A 6,264-nucleotide genomic window follows, 5' to 3' on the forward strand; every position below is an offset into this window, starting at 1 on the left:
AGAGGTGTCGACAAAAATAAAATACGGACATGAGGGCATCAAGATCATTCTTAGAACAACATATATATATATACATATATATATATTGTTATATGATCTCTTATGCTAAAGTAACAATTCAATCACAATTTCAAGTATGAATCATAAACTTCATTGAAAAATAACAAACTATAATCTCAGTCATTGAAGCAATTGCAATTTATCATACCATAGGAAAGAGTCAATATAAGAGCTTTTCAGCAAGTCAACATACTCAACTATCATTTAGTCTTTCACAATTGCTAACACTCACGCAATATTTATGGGTATGAAGTTCTAATCGGACAGAAAGAAAGATAGGGGCTTATAGTTTTGCCTCCCGACTTTATACCTCAAGGGTAATGTCAACAGTAATAGCTCATGCAAACCCACATCCAATTAGCCATATATATCAGGATTTTTCCAACACATTGTGCTTGCCAAAGAATAAAATGTAAAAAGGAAAGGTGAGGATCACCATGACTCTTATATAAGATAGAAGATAAAAGTAAAAGATAGGTCCTTCATAGAGGGCAGCAGAGGTTGTCATGCGCTTTTATGGTTGGATGAACAAAATCTTAATGCAAAAGAACATCACTTTATATTGCCACTTGTGATATGGACCTTTATTATGCAGTCCATCGTTTTTATTTCTTCCACATCACAAGATAGTATAAAGCTTATTTTCTCCACATTAATAAGTCATACATATTTAGAGAGCAATTCTTATTGCATGCACTGATGAAAACTTACTTGAAGGTTCTTACTCAATCCATAGGTAGGTATGGTGGACTCTCATGGCAAAAATGGTTTTAGGGATATTTGGAAGCACAAGTAGTATCTCTACTTGGTGCAAAGAAATTGGCTAGCATGAGAGGGAAAGGCAAGCTCAACATGTTGGATGATCCATGACAATATAATTTATGTCAGATGTAAGAAAACATAACCCATTACGTTGTCTTCCTTGTCCAACGTCAACTCTTTAGCATGTCTTATTTTAATGAGTGCTCAAAATCATAAAAGATGTCCAAGATAGTATATTTATATGTGAAAACCTCTCTTTCTTTGTTACTTCCTATTAATTGCAACGATGACCAAAACTATGTTTGTCAACTCTCAACAAATTTTATTCATCATACTCTTTATATGTGAGCTCATTACTCTCTATAAGATCCACATGATCTCTTTATTTCTTTTTATATCTTCTCTTTTATTTTATTCCCTCAAGATCATAGCAAAATAATAAAGCCCTTGACTCAACACTAATCTTTATTATATATATAGCTCACGGACTCGATTACATAGAAGGATCATAAAGCAAAACTCACAACTAGATCATACTAAAACTTTATTCTACAAGATCAAGATATAACCAAAAGGATCGAACTAAGAAAAACGGTAAAGGTAAAAGTGATGGTGATACGATACTGGGGGCACTCCCCCAAGCTTGGGAGTTGCTAAGGGGAGTGCCCATACCCATGTGTTTATGTCTGCCTCTTCGTAGGTGGTGCTGTGATATTCTTGGCGATGATGCCCCTCAAGATACGATTCTCTTCTTCAAGCTTATTGACTTGCTGCTTGTGGCTCATTATTTCTTTTCGGAGCGTGCCCGTGACGGCTAGAGCTCCTTTCACCCATGGATGTTGCATAGCTGCATGATAACAAGTAACACTCTTTTTCATATTTTCATAATAAAGAAATCTGACATTGGAAGGGATAACCGAGTTTGGAATGGCTAAGCTCTGTAGTTCCCCCATCGTGAATCCAGATCGGAAACAAGAAGTAACTTCTTGGTCCTCTTCCATGGCATATATCCATTTCAAGTCGGCCTCCATCTCTTCTTCCGTTGATGGCCCAAAGTGGTCAGCATCACTATTTGCTCTTGGTCCCGGTGTCGGATGAGACACCCGACTCTCTGTGACTGACTCTTGAGAAGACATCTTGCTCTGAATCTGCAGCAGAAACAGATCGAAATAAGAACAGGAGATATTTGCGTGATACGGTGGTCAAAACCTTCGGGAGATTATATAATGAATTTTTACCGACCAAAAGAAGTATCGTGCAAGAGAACAGAGTCCGGAGAGCGCACAAGGTGCCCACGAGGCAGGGGGGCGCGCCCAGGGGGTAGGGCGCGCCCTCCACCCTCGTGGAAGCCTCGTGTCCTTTCCGGTCTACTTCTTATTTTCCTATTTTCTTAAATATTCCAAAATGGAGAAAAATTCCCCTTAGAACTGTTTTGGAGTCGGTTTACTTACCGTACCACGTACCTATTCCTTTTCGGAGTCTGAAATGTCCCGGAAACTATCTCTTATGTATTCCTCCGGGGTTACGGTTTCAATAACATTAGTTTCAACATTTATAGGATTACCTGAGATATAATGTTTGATTCTTTGACCGTTCACCACCCTCGGATTTGTTCCTTCGAAGTTGTTGATATTTATGGCACCGGAACAATAGACCTCCTCGATAACCTAAGGACCTTCCCATTTAGAAAGAAGTTTTCCTGCAAAAAATCTTAAACCACAATTGTATAGCAATACATAATCACCTACATTAAAATCACGCTTTTGTATCCTTTTGTCATGCCATCTTTTAACTTTTTCTTTAACAATTTGGCATTTTCATAAGCCTGGGTTCTCCATTCATCAAGTGAGCTAATGTCAAATAACCTCTTCTCACCGGCAAGTTTGAAATCATAATTGAGCTCTTTGATGGCCCAATATGCCTTATGTTCTAATTCGAGAGGTAAGTGGCATGCTTTTCCGTAAACCATTTTATACGGAGACATACCCATAGGATTTTTATATGCAGTTCTATAAGCCCATAATGCATCATCAAGTTTCTTGGACCAATTCTTTCTAGATCTATTAACAGTCTTTTGCAAAATTAATTTAAGCTCTCTGTTACTCAATTCTACTTGACCACTAGACTGTGGATGATATGGAGATGCAATTCTATGATTAACATCATACTTAGCAAGCATTTTACGGAAGGCACCATGAATAAAATGTGAACCACCATCAGTCATTGAATATCTAGGGACTCCAAACCTAAGAAAAATAACTTTTTAAGCATCTTAATAGAGGTGTTATGATCAGCACTACTAGTTGGAATAGCTTCTACCCACTTAGTAACATAATCAACAATAACTAAAATGTGTGTATACCCATTAGGGGAAGGAAAAGGTCCCATATAATCAAAGCCCCAAACATCAAATGGTTCAATAACGAGTGAATAATTCATAGCCATTTCTTGACGTCTACTAATATTACCAATTATTTGACATTCATCACAAGATAAGACGAACTTACGGGCATCCTTGAAGAGAGTAGGCCAATAAAAACCGGATTGCAATACCTTATGTGCAGTTCTATCTCCGGCATGGTGTCCTCCATAAGCTTCAGAGTGACACTTGTGTAGGATCTGTCATGTTCGTCTAATAATACCATTTACTCCTTTATAAAGGTGTGGGTCATCCCAGAAGTAATGTCTTAAATCATAGAAAAACTTTTTCCTTTTGCTGGTATGTGAAACTAGGTGGTATAAATTTAGCAACAATGTAATTGGCATAATCAGCATACGATGGAGTAGTACGAGAAGCATTTATGACAGCTAATTGTCCATCAGGAAAGCTATCATCAATAGGTAGTGGGTCATAAAGAACATTCTCTAACCTAGACAAGTTGTCTGCAACGGATTCCCAGCTCCCTTTCTATCAATAATATGCAAATCAAATTCTTGTAGCAGGAGAACCCATCTAATAAGTATAGGTTTAGCATCTTTCTTTTCCATAAGATATTTAATAGCACCATGATCAGTGTTAATAGTTACTTTAGAATCAACAATATCAGGTCTGAACTTATCACAAGAAAATACAACTGCTAAAAATTCTTTTTCAGTAGTAGCATAATTTCTTTGAGCATTGTCTAGAGTTTTACTAGCATATTGAATAACATTTAATTTCTTATCAACTCTTTGTCCTAGAACAGCACCTACAGCATAATCACTAGCATCACACATAATTTCAAATGGTAAATTCCAATCAGGAGGCTGAACAATAGGTGCAGAAACCAAAGCTTTCTTAAGTATTTCAAATGCTTCTACACAATCATCATCTGTCACATCCCTAGTTCTAGTATGCTCTGAGCTAGCTAGTCATGTGTTGCATCATTTTAAATTCTCATGAATTTGAATTGGGGACTGTTGAAACCCTAGCACAGATGAATCCAACTAGGTTCAAATAAAAAAATATCATTTTCAATGATCCCAAAATTCCTTTGGAAAAGTTCATCATTTTTTAATTGGTCTACGACCTCTGCCAAAAATGGTGCACATTTTCCTAGGTCACTTTGGATTTTTGAATGAATTCATAAAGTATTTGAATTTGGCCATTTAATTGCTATAAATAATTAAAATGCCCAAATAATTCTGAAAGTGGTTGAGGGCTATTGGAAATATTTTCAAAAGTGCCCACAATTATTTTCAGGGTTTTTGAAAATGCCTTAGCATTTTATTTATGTCAAAAACAATTATAGAAAAATAGAAAAGAGAACACAAAAATAAAACAGAACACAAACTTACCTGGCCTTACCTGAGAGACCCAGCAGCAACCAGCCCACCAGAGCCCAGCTGCCAGTCGTCGTCCTCCTTGCGCCAGAAGGAAACGGGCGCGTGCCCGCCGCGCGTGGCCACACGCCGGCCACCTCCAGGCTGCCTGCCTATGCGACGACCCCACTGGAGGCGCCACGCACCCCCCAGGCCCTCTCACTCCTCCCCCCATGCTCATCCCCTCCCCTGTCCCTCTCGCGCGCACCCACCCGAGCGCAGCCGTCGCTGCCGCTCGTTGCTGTCGTGCCCTGAGCCTCCCCCTCACCTCTCCGACATGCCCAGGGGCTCCGCCACCGTCGCCTACGCCCCCTGTTGACTCACGCGACTCCAAATGCTGCCGAACGCCATCTTCACCTTCGTCTTCAACCTCGGGCACCCGAGCCTGTCTCCGGTCGATTCGGCGCCGCCAGGACCTCCCCGAGCTCGCTGACCCCCTCTTCGGCACCGCTATGAGCTCCTACGCCCCTCGCTCCTCTCCCCGTTGATGCGCTCGTCCTCTAGTCGTGTTTTCCACCTTAGCCGAAGCTCGCTGCCGCCGTCCATGGCGCCGCCGCGGCCACAGCTGCTGCCACCCGTGTCCGAGCTCATCAGCGCGCTCAGCGCACCCATAGGAGCACGATGCACTCACCATCTCCTCCCCTAGTGCTCCGTAGCCCCGTTTCCATCGATGGCCGAACCAGGCCGCCGCAAACCTCATCGCCGGCGTCGATTCCGGCGACCATCTGGTCCAGCTCCACCACCCACACACGCGGCTCAGCCCCAGCTCTCCATAGCACCCAACCACGCCCCAAACCATGGTCTGTAGCGCGATCCCGACGCGCTCCGCCGCGTCTGGACTCGCCGACGGCTAAACGCCGGCGACCGCTGACCCGTTGACCGGTGTGGGTTAACCCCACTGCCCGGTTTGACCTTCCCCTCTCTCTCACTGACTTGCGGGCCTGCCCGACTAATTACCCTAGTTAGCACTAATTAACTAGTTAGGTTAGTTACTACAGTCACTGACTAGTGAGCCCTGCCCAGTTAGTTAGGGCTAACTAACTTAGTTAGTTGACTGGGTTACTACTAGTGGGTCCCATTGGTCAGGTTTCACTTGGTCGACGCCTGTTGACTGCCGTCGTCACCCTGACGCAGTGCTGACGCAATAATGTAATTTCTGGATTAAAAACAATTATGGAAATTTCTGAAATTGCTTTGAACTTTCAAAAATCATAGAAATTCAACCGTAGCTCGGAATGAAATAAATTATATATGAAAAATTATCAGAAAAATCCAATCTATCCATCTGTACCATTTTCATGCATGTTACAACAACTTAAAGCCACTGTTTAGGACAAATCAAATGAATGGTATTTAAATAACCACATGTGGAGTTTGAATTTGAACTTTGGGTTCAAACCAACTTCATTTAATTGTGTTGCTAGTTGCATTAGCTCAATCAACACCATAGTGGGTACTCTAAAATGCGCAAGATAAGCATGAGTGCTATGGATGGCGTTCTCGTAGGGAGACGGGAGCGGATCCATAGTGGTGTATTGATATGGTGAATATGTGGACTCGTGTGAGCCACCTCAAAAGAGTTACTTGCAGTCGTAGTTTAAGATAGCCACCGAGTCAAAGCTGGCTTGCTGCAGTTAAACT

This window comes from Triticum aestivum, chromosome 4A (genome assembly GCF_018294505.1).
Source record: "Triticum aestivum cultivar Chinese Spring chromosome 4A, IWGSC CS RefSeq v2.1, whole genome shotgun sequence".
Taxonomy (NCBI): domain Eukaryota; kingdom Viridiplantae; phylum Streptophyta; class Magnoliopsida; order Poales; family Poaceae; genus Triticum; species Triticum aestivum.